This window comes from Cryptomeria japonica, unplaced genomic scaffold, assembly GCF_030272615.1.
Source record: "Cryptomeria japonica unplaced genomic scaffold, Sugi_1.0 HiC_scaffold_24, whole genome shotgun sequence".
In the NCBI taxonomy this organism is placed as follows: Eukaryota; Viridiplantae; Streptophyta; class Pinopsida; order Cupressales; family Cupressaceae; genus Cryptomeria; species Cryptomeria japonica.
Genome location: NW_026728846.1, coordinates 860,001 through 875,000, shown reverse-complemented (window position 1 = coordinate 875,000; position 15,000 = coordinate 860,001). Strand labels below are relative to the sequence as shown.

At 59.8% G+C, this 15,000-nt stretch overlaps 1 non-coding gene across 1 annotated transcript; it reads right to left on the bottom strand.

Moving 5' to 3' along the window:
- Positions 1-3,078: 3,078 nt before the first annotated feature.
- LOC131861127 (5S ribosomal RNA) lies at positions 3,079-3,197 on the bottom strand. The gene has a single exon (XR_009360205.1). It is a non-coding gene; the product is annotated as a 5S ribosomal RNA (ribosomal RNA).
- Between the last annotated feature and the right edge of the window lie 11,803 nt (positions 3,198-15,000).

Below are 15,000 nucleotides of genomic sequence, written 5' to 3'. Positions count from 1 at the left end.
GGAGCCCGGTTTGCCCCGGGTGCGCACCTCGCGTGCACCTTCGTCGGGGTGGGCACCTTGGCTGGGTTTGCCCCGGCTGCGCTCCGAAGCGGGGTTATTGGAGCGCCGCCTCTTTTTTTGTCGGAGCGTTTGGTGGGGTTTCTCGCATTGGCTCTTCCGAGGCCCGGTTGCCACCCTGGCGCGCACGAAGTCGGAAGTAGGGTTAATTGCCCGGGTGCGCACCTTTGCCAGGGTGGGCACCTTACCTGGGCTGCGCACCAGGGCGGGCTCAAGATGGCACGCGCGTTCCGTTTTTTTCACTATCTTTCAAAACGGAAATTTTAAAATCTCCTTTTTTTTTTGCCTTTTCTGGAAATTAGTGAAGGCAGCGCATCAAAGGTGCGCACCTCGCTGCCCACCTTGGTGTGCTCTGAGGTGCGCACCCGGGAGCGCTACGAAGTGTGCTCCAAGGTGCGGCGTGCACGTTGTCGGAGCCCGGTTTGCCCCGGGTGCGCACCTCGCCTGCACCTTGGCCGGGGTGGGCACCTTGGCTGGGTTTGCCCAGGGTGCGCTCCGAAGCGGGGTTACTGGAGCGCCCCCTCTTTTTTTGTCAGAGCGTTTGGTGGGGTTTCTCGCATTGGCTCTTCCCAGGCCCGGTTGTTGGGTGCGCTCCCACCCTGGCGCGCGCGAAGTTGGAAGTTGGGTTAATTGCCCGGGCGCGCACCTTCGCCAGGGTGGGCACCTTGGTGCGCACACCTTGGCTGGGCTGCGCACCAGGGCGGGCTCAAGATGGCACCAGCATTCCCTTTTTCTCACTATCTTTCAAAACGGAAATTTTAAAATCTCGTTTTTTTTTTGCCTTTTATGGAAATTAGTGAAGGCATCGCATCAAAGGTGCGCACCTCGCTGCCCACCTTGGTGTGCTCCGAGGTGCCCACCACGGTGCGCAACGCCGGTGCGAACCCGGGAGCGCCCCGATGTGTGCTCCAAGGTGCGGCGTGCACGAAGTCGGACCCCGGTTTGCCCCGGGTGCGCACCTCGCGTGCACCTTGGTGCGCACACCTTGGCTGGGTTGCGCGGCCTGGTGGGCACCATGGTGCGCACCAAGGAGCGCTCCGAAGTGTGCTCCAAGGTGCGGCGTGCACGAAGTCGGAGCCCGGTTTGCCCCGGGTACGCACCTCGCGTGCACCTTCGCCGGGGTGGGCACCTCGGCTGGGTTGCGCGCCCTGGTGCGCACCAAGGAGCGCTCCGAAGTGTGCTCCAAGGTGCGGCGTGCACGAAGTCGGAGCCCGGTTTGCCCCGGGTGCGCACCTTCGCCGCGGTGCGCACCATGGCGTGCACGAAGTCGGAGCCCGGTTTGCCCCGGGTGCGCACCTCGCGTGCACCTTCGGCGGGGTTGCGCGCCCTGGTGGGCACCATGGTGCGCACCAAGGAGCGCTCCGAAGTGTGCTCCAAGGTGCGGCGTGCACGAAGTCGGAGCCCGGTTTGCCCCGGGTGCGCACCTCGCGTGCACCTTCGGCGGGGTTGCGCGCCCTGGTGGGCACCATGGTGCGCACCAAGGAGCGCTCCGAAGTGTGCTCCAAGGTGCGGCGTGCACGAAGTCGGAGCCCGGTTTGCCCCGGGTGCGCACCTCGCGTGCACCTTCGCCGCGGTGGGCACCATGGCGTGCACGAAGTCGGAGCCCGGTTTGCCCCGGGTGCGCACCTCGCGTGCACCTTCGCCGGGGTGGGCACCTCGGCTGGGTTGCGCGCCCTGGTGCGCACCAAGGAGCGCTCCGAAGTGTGCTCCAAGGTGCGGCGTGCACGAAGTCGGAGCCCGGTTTGCCCCGGGTGCGCACCTCGCGTGCACCTTCGCCAGGGTGGGCACCTCGGTGCGCACACCTTCTCAATGTTTTCTTGCCTTTTCTGGAAATTGGTGAAGGCAGCGCATCAAAGGTGCGCACCTCGGTGTGCTCCGAGGTGCGAACCCGAGAGCGCTCCGAGGTGCCCACGAAGTCGAAAGTCGGGTTAATTGCATTGTTTTCCCCGGGTGCGCTCCGAGGTGCGCAACATCAGCGCGCACCAAGGAGGGCTCCGAAGTGTGCTCCAAGGTGCGCACGATGGCGTGCACCTCTGGTGCGCACGATTCGGAGCTCGGTTTGACCGGGGTGCGCACACCTTGGCTGGGTTGCGCACCTTTTGTGCGCTCCAAGGTGCGCACGAAGTCGGAGCTCGGTTTGCCCCAGGTGCGCACCTTCGCCAGGGTGCGCACCTTGATGCGCACGCCTTGGCTGGGCTGCGCACCTTGGTGGGCGCCATGGTGCGCACCTTTCGTGCGCTCCAAGGTGCGCACGAAGTCGGAGCTCGGTTTGCCCCGGGTGCGCACCTTGGTGGGCGCCATGGTGCACTCCGAGGTGCCCAAGATTGGTGCGCACCAAGGAGCGCTCCGAAGTGCGCTCCAAGGTGCGCGCGAAGTCGAAAGTTGGGTTAATTGTCCGGTTTGCCTCGGGTGCGCACCTTGCGTGCACCTTCGCCAGGGTGGGCGCCTTGGTGCGCACACCTTGGCTGGGCTGCGCACACCTTGGCACCCGCGTTTCCTTCATTTTAAATTTTTTTTTTTTACAATCTCTCAAGTGGGAAATTCTATAATCTCAACTTTTTTTGCCTTTTCAGGAAACTTTTGAATGGAGCGCATCATTGGTGCGCTCCGAAGTGTGCTCCAAAGCTCTCTCCAGCTGCGTGCACCTGCCCCGGCCGCGCACCCGGCCCCGCCCAGCTTCGCTCACCTGTCCCGGGCGTCTGGTGCGGAACCTTAGAGTAAGAAACATCACCGTGCACCTTGGCCAACGTGCGCGACTCGACCGAGCGCGCACTGGCCGAGGTGCACACCGATTTCACCTGGGTGCGCGCGCAGCACCTCGGGCGCACCGGGGTGCGCGCACAACGCCCGGGTTGCACCGTGGCCTGTGTGCTCGGGGTGCCTCGGGTGCGCGCTCGGTGTCGCCCCCGCGCGCGCGGTAGTGCGGGCAGCGCACCCCGGCCCGGCCCGGCCCCGACGAGAACGCAAACGGGCAAAAGGTTTATTCAAATAGCATTGCGACGCCCGGCGAAAAACTAAAAAAGGGTGCAACACCGGGACTTCCCGGGAGGTCACCCATCCCAGTACTACTCCGGCCCAAGCGCGCTTAACTGCGGAGTTCTGATGGGATCCGGTGCACTAATGCTGGTATGATCGCACCCGTTATGAGCTTGTCACAGTGTGTACTTAGCAAACCGCGACCCACGTGCGAATCCACCCCGGCCACCCACCCCCGTCGAGGTGCACACCCTCCCTCGCGAAGTGCGCCCCGTTCGCCAAGTGTGAGCCCTGCCCGGGTGCGCGCACCTTGCTAGGGCGTCGGGTGTGCACCCGGCCCGGCCTACGTGCGTGCACCTGGAGGGGGCGTCGTGTGCGTGCAGTGTCCCGTCTGCAACGCGGTGCCCACACACCACCTCGGGCGCAACGACCTGCGCTCACATGTGGGCCGAGTGCACCTTGGTGCATGTTCGGGGCGCCTCGGGTGCACGCTCGATCTTGCCCCGGTGCACCAAGGCGCTCGGTTTGCCCCGGGTGCGCACTTGGTGCAAGGTGGGCACCCAAAATAGGGATCAAGCACCAAAACACAAGTTTCGGGATGCAAAATGGGACCCAAGGACCACAAATGCGTTCCAAGACCCATGATGGGTCCACGAGAACAAAAATGTGTTCCGAGACTTAATAAACAAATATTGGGTTTTAGGAGAAGAAACATGCTCTGATGCCCAAAACGAGAATCGACCCCGAAAAGGCCACAGGCCAAAAGTGGGATGCGAGACAAAAAAAAATGGGACCCGAGGACCAAAATTGGGTTCCCAGGTCGAAGACAGGGCAACCGGACAAGAAACGACCTCTAAGGCTCGAAATGAGTCCCGACGACTAAAACTTGACAAGAAGCACCCATCAGGCACCCAACTCGACACCCATGGGATGCCGACCCACCCGGGCTTCCACCTAGCACACCTTGGCACCCACCCACCCTCGCACCCAACCTCGCACCCAACTTAGCACCTTTGAACCCACATTGGCACTCACCCTGACCCTGGCACCTTGGAACCCACATTGGCACTCACCTTGACCCTGGCACCCACCTTTGCACTCACCTTGGGACCCACCCTGGCTCCCACCTCGGCACCCACCCAGACACCCACCTTGGTTCCTTGGCACCCACCTTGGATCCTTGGCACCCACCCCGACACCCACCTTGGCACGCAACTTGGCTACTTGCCACCCACCTTGGCTCCTTGACGCCCACCCCGACAACCACCCCGTGACCTACCCTGGCTAGGGTTGGTGCACACCCACCCTGGTGCCCACCTTGGCACCCACCCTATGACCCACCTTGGCACGCACCTTAGTACCCACCCCGTTACCCACCCTAGGACCCACCCCGTGACCCACCTTGGCCAGGGTGGGTGCACCCACCCTGGTGCCCACCTTGGCACCCACCCATCCTAGCACCCAGCCTGTGACCGGGCTTGGAACCCAACCTTGCACCCGCACCCGTCTTGGCCAGTGTGGGTGCGCACCCATCCTGGCACCCACGTTGTGACACACCCTTTAACCCACGCACCCTAGCACCCACGTTGGCACCCACCTTGGAACCCAACCTAGCAACTTGGCACCCACCCCGTGACCCACCTTGGCATCCACCATAGCAGTCGCCGACTTGGCACCCACCTCGGCACCCACCTTGACACTTGTGGACCCACCTTGCCACTCACCCTAGCATCGACCCATCCTAGCACCCACCCTGGCACCTTTGCACCCTAGCACTCACCCATCCTAGCACCTAACCTGTGACCCACCTTGACACTCACCCTCGCACCCACCTTGGAACCCAACCTAGCACCCACCCACCCTGACACCAACCCTAGCACCTACCCACCCTTGCACCCACCCTGTGACCCATCTTGGCACCCACCCATCCTACCACTCAACCTATCACCCACCTTCTCACCCACCTTGGCATCCACCTTAGCACCCACCCACACTGGCACCTTGGCACCCACCTCGGGCAAGGTGGGTGCACACCCACCCTGGCACCCAATTTAGAACCCACCGAGCATGTTACCCACCTTGGCACCCACATTGCAGCCCACCCTAGTACCCACCCTATGACCCACATTGGCATCCACACCCTAGCACCCAGGCACCTCGACACCCGCCTTGACACCCACCCTAGCACTGAACCTGTGACCCACCTTGGAACTCACCCTAGAACCCACCCACCCTGTGAACCACCTTGGCATCCACCTTAGCACCCACCCACCTTGGCACCCACTCTAGCACTCACCCATCCTAACACCCAACTTGTTACCCACCTTGGCACCCGCCCTCGCGTCCACCTTGAAACCCACCCTAGCACCCACCCACGCAGGAGCCCACCTTGGCACCCAACCTAACACCCACGCATCCTGGCACCCAACTTGTGACCCACCTTGGAACCCACCCTAGTACCCACCTTTGAACCCACTATATCACCAACCCACCTTGGCACCCACCCTATGACCCTCTTTGGAATCCACCCTAGCACGCACCCACCCTGGCACCCACCATGGAGCGCACCCTAGCACCCACCCACCTCGGCACGCACCTCAACACCCACCTTGGTGTGCGCACTGCGCCAACCTCTCAAAGACCCTATGTGGTGCGCTCCAAAGTGTACACCTTTGGTGCGCTCCAAGGTGCGCACCTTTGGTGCACACCGAGGTGCACACCAAAGTGTGCACCGAGGTGAGCACCAAAGTGCACTCCAGGGTGCACACCAAGGCGTGCACCTTTGGTGCGGTCAATGCAAACGAATTCGGAAGTTGGGGTCGATGTCCTAATCGCTGCTGCAGACTACACGTATGAGAATCGGACAAATAGCTTTATATAGGGGAGGTGTTGCGTTTGATGGGTCGACTCCCCTGGTTGTGTGCACTGCACCAACTTCAAAGACCCTGTCTTGTTTAAGAAGTCAAAAGTTGGGGTGGATGTCCTAATCATTGCTGCAGTCTACGCATGTATGAGAATCAGACAAATAGCTTATATAGGGGAGGTGTTGCATTCGGTGGGTTGACTCCCCTGGTTGTGCGCACTGCGCCAACCTCAAAGACCCCGCATAGCAGAAGAAGTCGGAAGTCGGATTTTGGTGAGCACCAAGGCGTGCACCTTTGGTGCGGTCAACGCAGACGAATTCAGAAGTTGGGGTGGATGTCCTAATCGTTGTTGCAGGCTACACATGTATGAGAATCAGACAAATAGCTTATATAGGGGAGGTGTTGGGTTTGATGGGTCAACTCCCTTGGTTGTGCGCATTACGCCAACCTCAAAGACCTTGTTTTCGTTAAGAAGTCAAAAGTTGGGGTCAATGTCCTAATGGCTCCTGCAGGCTACACATGTATGAGAATCGGACAAATAGCTTATATAGGGGAGGTGTTGGGTTTGATGGGTCGACTCCCCTGGTTGTGCGCATTACGTCAACCTCAAAGACCTTGTTTTCGTTAAGAAGTCAAAAGTTGGGGTCGATGTCCTAATTGCTCCTGTAGACTACACATGTATGAGAATCAGACAAATAGCTTATATAGGGGAGGTGTTGGGTTTGATGGGTTGACTCCCCTAGTTGTTCGCATTACACCAACCTCAAAGACCTTGTTTTCGTTTAGAAGCCGAAAGTTGGGGTCGATGTCCTAATTGCTCCTGCAGGCTACGCATGTATGAGAATCAGACAAATAGCTTATATAGGGGAGGTGTTGGGTTTGATGGGTCGACTCCCCTGGTTGTGCGCATTGCGCCAACCTCAAAGACCCTGCATTGCGGATGAAGTCGAAAGTCAGAGTTTGGTGTGCTACAAGGTGTGGTCGAAGGTGCTCACCTAGGTGTGCACCTTTGGAGCACAGGAAAAGTGCCCTCCAAAAGTGCGCACCTTTGGAGTGCACAAAAGTGCCCTCCAAAAGTGCGCACCTTTGGAGCGCAGAAAAGTGCCCTCCAAAAAGTGCCCTCCAAAAGTGCGCACCTTTGGAGCGCAGAAAAGTGCCCTCCAAAAAGTGCCCTCCAAAAGTGCGCACCTTTGGAGCGCAGAAAAGTGCCCTCCAAAAAGTGCCCTCCAAAAGTGCGCACCTTTGGAGCGCAGAAAAGTGCCCTCCAAAAAGTGCCCTCCAAAAGTGCGCACCTTTGGAGCGCAGAAAAGTGCCCTCCAAAAAGTGCCCTCCAAAAGTGCGCACCTTTGGAGCGCAGAAAAGTGCCCTCCAAAAAGTGCCCTCCAAAAGTGCGCACCTTTGGAGCGCAGAAAAGTGCCCTCCAAAAAGTGCCCTCCAAAAGTGCGCACCTTTGGAGCGCAGAAAAGTGCCCTCCAAAAAGTGCCCTCCAAAAGTGCGCACCTTTGGAGCGCAGAAAAGTGCCCTCCAAAAGTGCGCACTTTTGGTGCGCACCAAGGCGCTGGTTCGGTCGTTGCAGGCGAGTTCGGAAGTTGGGGTCGATGTCCTGAGCGGAGGTGCAAACTACACAGGTGTCGGAATCGGACAAATAGCTTATATAGGGGAGGTGTATGCTTCGATGGGTCGACTCCCCAGGTTGAGCGCACCGCGCCAACCTCAAAGACCCTACGGTATGGATGAAGTCGGAAGTTGGGTCCGATGACCGATTCGATTAGTAGGTATGCTCATGAGGTCGGAATTTGGGTCCGATGACCTGCCATGTGCAGGAAGGCGAATGTTGACACTGTGCGTTGCAAGGTGCACACCAAGGCGCTGGTGCGGTCTTTTTAGTCGAGTTCGGAAGTTGGGGTCGATGTCCTGATCGGAGGTGCAAGCTACACAGGTGTGGGAATCGGACAAATAGCTTATATAGGGGAGGTGTATGCTTCGTTGGGTCGACTCCCCGGGTTGAGCGCACCGCGCCAACCTCAAAGACCCTACGGTATGGATGAAGTCGGAAGTTGGGTCCGATGACCGATTCGATATGTAGGCATACTCGCGAGGTCGGAATTTGGGTCCGATGACCTGCCACGTGCAGGAAGGCGAATGTTGGCACTGTGCGTTGCAAGGTGCGCACCAAGGCGCTGGTTCGGTCGTTGGAGGCGAGTTCGGAAGTTGGGGTCGATGTCTTGATCGGAGGTGCAAACTACACAGGTGTGGGAATCGGACAAATAGCTTATATAGGGGAGGTGTATGCTTCGTTGGGTCGACTCCCCGGGTTGAGCGCACCGCGCCAACCTCAAAGACCCTACGGTATGGATGAAGTCGGAAGTTGGGTCCGATGACCGATTCGATATGTAGGCATACTCGCGAGGTCGGAATTTGGGTCCGATGACCTGCCATGTGCAGGAAGGCGAATGTTGGGACTGTGCGTCACAAGGTGCGCACCAAGGCGCTGGTGCCGTCGTTGCAGTCGAGTTCGGAAGTTGGGGTCGATGTCCTGGTCAGAGGTGCAAACTACACAGGTGTGGGAATCGGACAAATAGCTTATATAGGGGAGGTGTATGCTTCGATGGGTCGACTCCCTGGGTTGAGCGCACCGCGCCAACCTCAAAGACCCTACAGTATGGATGAAGTCGGAAGTTGGGTCCGATGACCGATTCGATACGTAGGCATATTGGCGAGGTCTGAATTTGTGTCCGATGACCTGCCATGCGCAGGAAGGCGGAATTTGGGTCCGATGACCGAGTTGATGGCGTGCCATGCGCAGAAAGGCGGAATTTGGGTCCGATGACCGAGTTGATGTTGATGGCCCGCCATGCACAGGAAGGCGGAATTTGGGTCCGATGACCGATTTGAAGGCGTGCCATACGCAAAAAGGCGGAGTTTGGGTCCGATGACCGAGTTGATATTGATGGCCCGCCATGCGCAGGAAGGCGGAATTTGGGTCCGATGACCTGACATACGCATGGAGTCCGACTCGGGGGCCGATGTTCGATTCGATGACTTGCATTGTGGGTAAAGTCGGAAGTTGTGGTCTTTGACCCGATTCGATGACCAGACTTCGGCTGCTTGAGAATCGGACAAATAACTTATATAGGGGAGGTAGTGTTCTCGAGCATCCTCCCCCCGTGCCCGTTTATGTCGATTGATGCTGGTGCTCGACTGGTTGGAGCGCTCGGATGCAAAAATCTTGCACCAGGATTTATCGATTGTGATGGACACGGCAAGTCTCCTGATTGCTATGCAGGAGCTCATCGTGAATCTCTATGCGGCCTTGGTATGGACTCGACCTGCGGAATGGTTCGGCAATGGTAGTCGCTCCAACACGTCCTTGCAATGGCCACAGAGGTGATTCGACTAGAGCTCCAGTCTAGCTTTTGGGTTGCTTGGCGGACTGGTATAGCCGCGATCGAGTTCCGGCCATGAACGTTTTAGATAGCTCTTGGGCTTTCTGGGACGGAAGTCGGAAGTTTGGGTTGTTGTCCGATTTGATGACCATTCTTCGGATGTGTGAGAATCGGACAAATAACTTATATAGGGGACTGTGTTGTCTCACGCAGCCCCCTCCGTGCCCCTCTATCTCGACCGATGTTGGTGCTTGAAAGGGTTGGGATCGCTCGGATTTATAAACGTGCACCACCATTTGTCGAGTGTGAGGGACGCGGCAGGTCTCCTAAATGCTATGCGGGCGCTCTCTGAGAATCTCTATCCGGCCTCGACACAGACTAGTCTTGCTGAATGGTTTGGCACTGGTAGTCGATCCAACACGTCGTTGTTGTGGCCGCCTAGGCGATTCGATTCGAGCCCCCGTCTAGCTTTTGGGTTGCTTGGCGGATTTTGCCCTATCCGCAAGTGAGCTCGGTCCCTAAACGTTCGAGAAACCCGATTGCTATGCGCCGACTCTCTTTCTTGCGAGCCTCCATCTAGCTTTTGGGTCTCTACGGAACGGAAGTCGGAATCTGGGACCGTTGTTTGATTCGACGAGGCAGACTACGGTTGTGCGAGAATCGGACAAATAACTTATATAGGGGAGGTGTTGACTGGAGCATTCTCCCCCGTGCCCCTCTAACTCGACCAATGCTGGCGCTCGAACGGTGGTAGCGCTCGGATTTTCATTGAGCGCCAGCATTGGTCGATTTAGAGGGGCATGCGAGATTCCCGAATGCTATGCGAGGGCTCTAACGGAAATGTCTATTGGTTTCGGTATGGATGCAATTGCGAGTGGTTCGGCAAAGGTAGTCGTTCCGATGCGTCCATGTCGTGGCCAAATCGATAATTCGATTTGAGCCCTCGTATAGCATTTGGGTCTCTCGATGTGATTCCGCATTCCAGTCCCTTTGGGCACTGCTTGAGCCGCATCCCAGGGGGTTCCCTTCCCAATAATCTGCCTCGCAACCCGATTGCTATGCGGTGAGGCTCCTCGGCCGCCTCGGAACTATCTGTGTATCAGACGCATCGCGGGATAAGGGGTTGGCAACGGTAGTCGCCCCAAGCGCGTCCGATGCTTGGACCATTCCGAGGCGGCCCTGAAGCCTCTTCCGTCTAGCCGTTGGGTCCTTCTCGCCGCATCCCTCGCCTCGCACCCCGATTGCTATGCGGTGAGGCTCCTCGGCCGCCTCGGAACTATCTGTGTATCGGACGCGTCGCGGGATAAGGGGTTGTCACTGGTAGTCGCCCCAAGCGCGTCCGATGCTTGGACCATTCCGAGGCGGCCCTGAAGCCTCTTCCGTCTAGCCGTTGGGTCCTTCTCGCCGCATCCCTCGCCTCGCACCCCGATTGCTATGCGGTGAGGCTCCTCGGCCGCCTCGGAACTATCTGTGTATCGGACGCGTCGCGGGATAAGGGGTTGTCATTGGTAGTCGCCCCAAGCGCGTCCGATGCTTGGACCATTCCGAGGCGGCCCTGAAGCCTCTTCCGTCTAGCCGTTGGGTCCTTCTCGCCGCATCCCTCGCCTCGCACCCCGATTGCTATGCGGTGAGGCTCCTCGGCCGCCTCGGAACTATCTGTGTATCGGACGCGTCGCGGGATAAGGGGTTGTCACTGGTAGTCGCCCCAAGCACGTCCGATGCTTGGACCATTCCGAGGCGGCCCTGAAGCCTCTTCCGTCTAGCCGTTGGGTCCTTCTCGCCGCATCCCTCGCCTCGCACCCCGATTGCTATGCGGTGAGGCTCCTCGGCCGCCTCGGAACTATCTGTGTATCGGACGCGTCGCGGGATAAGGGGTTGTCACTGGTAGTCGCCCCAAGCGCGTTCGATGCTTGGACCATTCCGAGGCGGCCCTGAAGCCTCTTCCGTCTAGCCGTTGGGTCCTTCTCGCCGCATCCCTCGCCTCGCACCCCGATTGCTATGCGGTGAGGCTCCTCGGCCGCCTTGGAACTATCTGTGTATCGGACGCGTCGCGGGATAAGGGGTTGTCACTGGTAGTCGCCCCAAGCGCGTCCGATGCTTGGACCATTCCGAGGCGGACCCGAAGCCTCTTCCGTCTAGCCGTTGGGTCCTTCTCGCCGCATCCTTCGCCTCGCACCCCGATTGCTATGCGGTGAGGCTCCTCGGCCGCCTCGGAACTATCTGTGTATCGGACGCGTCGCGGGATAAGGGGTTGTCACTGGTAGTCGCCCCAAGCGCGTCCGATGCTTGGACCATTCCGAGGCGGACCCGAAGCCTCTTCCGTCTAGCCGTTGGGTCCTTCTCGCCGCATCCCTCGCCTCGCACCCCGATTGCTATGCGGTGAGGCTCCTCGGCCGCCTTGGAACTATCTGTGTATCGGACGCGTCGCGGGATAAGGGGTTGTCACTGGTAGTCGCCCCAAGCGCGTCCGATGCTTGGACCATTCCGAGGCGGACCCGAAGCCTCTTCCGTCTAGCCGTTGGGTCCTTCTCGCCGCATCCCTCGCCTCGCACCCCGATTGCTATGCGGTGAGGCTCCTCGGCCGCCTTGGAACTATCTGTGTATCGGACGCGTCGCGGGATAAGGGGTTGTCACTGGTAGTCGCCCCAAGCGCGTCCGATGCTTGGACCATTCCGAGGCGGACCCGAAGCCTCTTCCGTGTAGCCGTTGGGTCCTTCTCGCCGCATCCCTCGCCTCGCACCCCGATTGCTATGCGGTGAGGCTCCTCGGCCGCCTTGGAACTATCTGTGTATCGGACGCGTCGCGGGATAAGGGGTTGTCACTGGTAGTCGCCCCAAGCGCGTCCGATGCTTGGACCATTCCGAGGCGGCCCCGAAGCCTCTTCCGTCTAGCCGTTGGGTCCTTCTCGCCGCATCCCTCGCCTCGCACCCCGATTGCTATGCGGTGAGGCTCCTCGGCCGCCTTGGAACTATCTGTGTATCGGACGCGTCGCGGGATAAGGGGTTGTCACTGGTAGTCGCCCCAAGCGCGTCCGATGCTTGGACCATTCCGAGGCGGCCCCGAAGCCTCTTCCGTGTAGCCGTTGGGTCCTTCTCGCCGCATCCCTCGCCTCGCACCCCGATTGCTATGCGGTGAGGCTCCTCGGCCGCCTTGGAACTATCTGTGTATCGGACGCGTCGCGGGATAAGGGGTTGTCACTGGTAGTCGCCCCAAGCGCGTCCGATGCTTGGACCATTCCGAGGCGGACCTGAAGCCTCTTCCCTCTAGCCGTTGGGGCTTTCTCGCCGCATCCCTCGCCTCGCACCCTGATTGCTATGCTGTGAGGCTCCTCGGCCGCCTTGGAACTATCTGTGTATCGGACGCATCGCGGGATAAGGGGTTGGCAGTGGTAGTCGCCCCAAGCGCATCCGATGCTTGGACCATTCCGAGGCGGCCCTGCAGCCTCTTCCGTCTAGCCGTTGGGGCCATCTCGCCGCATCCCCCACCTCGCACCACGATTGCTATGCGGTGAGGCTCCTTGGCCGCCTCGGAACTATCTGTGTATCGGACGCATCGCGGGATAAGGGGTTGTCACTGGTAGTCGCCCCAAGCGCGTCCGATGCTTGGACTATTCCGAGGCGGCCCTGCAGCCTCTTCCGTCTAGCCGTTGGGGCCATCTCGCTGCATCCCCCACCTCCTCGGCCGCCTCAGAACTATCTGTGTATCGGACGCATCGCGGGATAAGGGGTTGGCAGTGGTAGTCGCCCCAAGCGCGTCCGATGCTTGGACTATTCCGAGGCAGCCCTGCAGCCTCTTCCGTCTAGCCTTTGGGGCCATCTCGCCGCATCCCTCGCCTCGCACCCCGATTGCTATGCGGTGAGGCTCCTCGGCCGCCTGGGAACTATCTTCGTATCGGACGCATCGCGGGATAAGGGGTTGTCACTGGTAGTCGCCCCAAGCGCGTCCGATGCTTGGACTATTCCGAGGCGGCCCTGTGGCCTCTTCCGTCTAGCCGTTGGGGCCATCTCGCCGCATCCCCCACCTCGCACCCCGATTGCTATGCGGTGAGGCTCTTCGGCCGCCTTGGAACTATCTTCGTATCGGACGCATCGCGGGATAAGGGGTTGTCACTGGTAGTGGCCCCAAGCGCGTCCGATGCTTGGACTATTCCGAGGCGGCCCTGCAGCCTCTTCCGTCTAGCCGTTGGGGCCATCTCGCCGCATCCCCCACCTCGCACCCCGATTGCTATGCGGTGAGGCTCCTCGGCCGCCTTGGAACTATCTTCGTATCGGACGCATCGCGGGATAAGGGGTTGTCACTGGTAGTCGCCCCAAGCGCGTCCGATGCTTGGACTATTCCGACGCGGCCCTGTGGCCTCTTCCGTCTAGCCGTTGGGGCCATCTCGCCGCATCCCCCACCTCGCACCCCGATTGCTATGCGGTGAGGCTCCTCGGCCGCCTTGGAACCATCTTCATATCGGACGCATCGCGGGATAGGGGGCTGTCACTGGTAGTCGCCCCAAGCGTGTCCGATGCTTGGACCATTCCTAGGCGGCCCTGAAGCCTCTTCCGTCTAGCCGTTGGGGCCTTCCCGCCCCATCCCTCGCCTCGCACCCCCGATTGCTATGCGGTGAGGCTCCTCGGCCGCCTTGGAACCATCTATGTATCGGACGCATCGCGGGATAAGGGGTTGGCACTGGCAGTCGCCCCAAGCGCGTCCGATGCTTGGACCATTCCGAGGTGGCCCTGAAGCCTCTTCCGTCTAGCCGTTGGGGCCTTCCCGCCCCATCCCTCGCCTCGCACCCCGATTGATATGCGGTGAGGCTCCTCGGCCGCCTTGGAACTATCTGTGTATCGGACGCATCGCGGGATAAGGGGTTGGCACTGGTAGTCGTCCCAATCGCATCCGATGCTTGGACCATTCCGAGGCGGCCCTGCAGCCTCTTCCGTTTAGCCGTCGGGGCCTTCCCGCCGCATCCCTCGCCTCGCATCCCGATTCCTATGCGGTGAGTCTTCTCGGCCGCCGCGGAACTATACCTGTTATTGCTACTGCATCCTTCGGCTGGTAACCTCCTCTGCCGCCTTGGAACGTTCTCTTTGTCGGACGCGTCGCGGGATAAGGGGTTGGCACTGGTAGTCGCCCCAAGCGCGCCCGATGCATAGACCGCTCCGAGTCGACCTTGCTTTCAGCCTCTCACATGCATAGACCTCTCTGAGTCGACCCTGCAGCCTCTCACGTTTAGCCTTTGGAATCTCGCCTCACAACATGATTGCTATCCTTGATGCATCCCTTGCCTCGAGCCCTGATTGCTTTCTTGGCTGCATCCCTCCTCTCCTCACAGCCCGGTTGTCATCACTGCTTCATCCGTCGCTTCATGCATTCTGGCTGCTGGGCCCTTCCCACCGCACACCTCGATTGCTATCTCTTCTGCATCACACACCCCGATTGCTATCTCTGCTACATCCCTCGGCTCTCACTTCTGCATCCTTCGCCTCACACCTCGATTGCTATCAATGCTGCATCCGTAACCTCACACCCCGATTGCTATGCGGGGAGGCTCCTTGGCCGCCTTGGAAATTTCTGTGTGTCGGACGCACCGCGGGATAAGGGGTTGGCACTGGTAGTCGCCCCAAGTGCGCCCGATTCTTAGACCGCTTCGAGGTGACCTCGTAGCCTCTTTCGTCCAGGCTTCCTGCCTTCAACGCCCTTTTTACACCTCGATTGCTATGCGCGGGCTC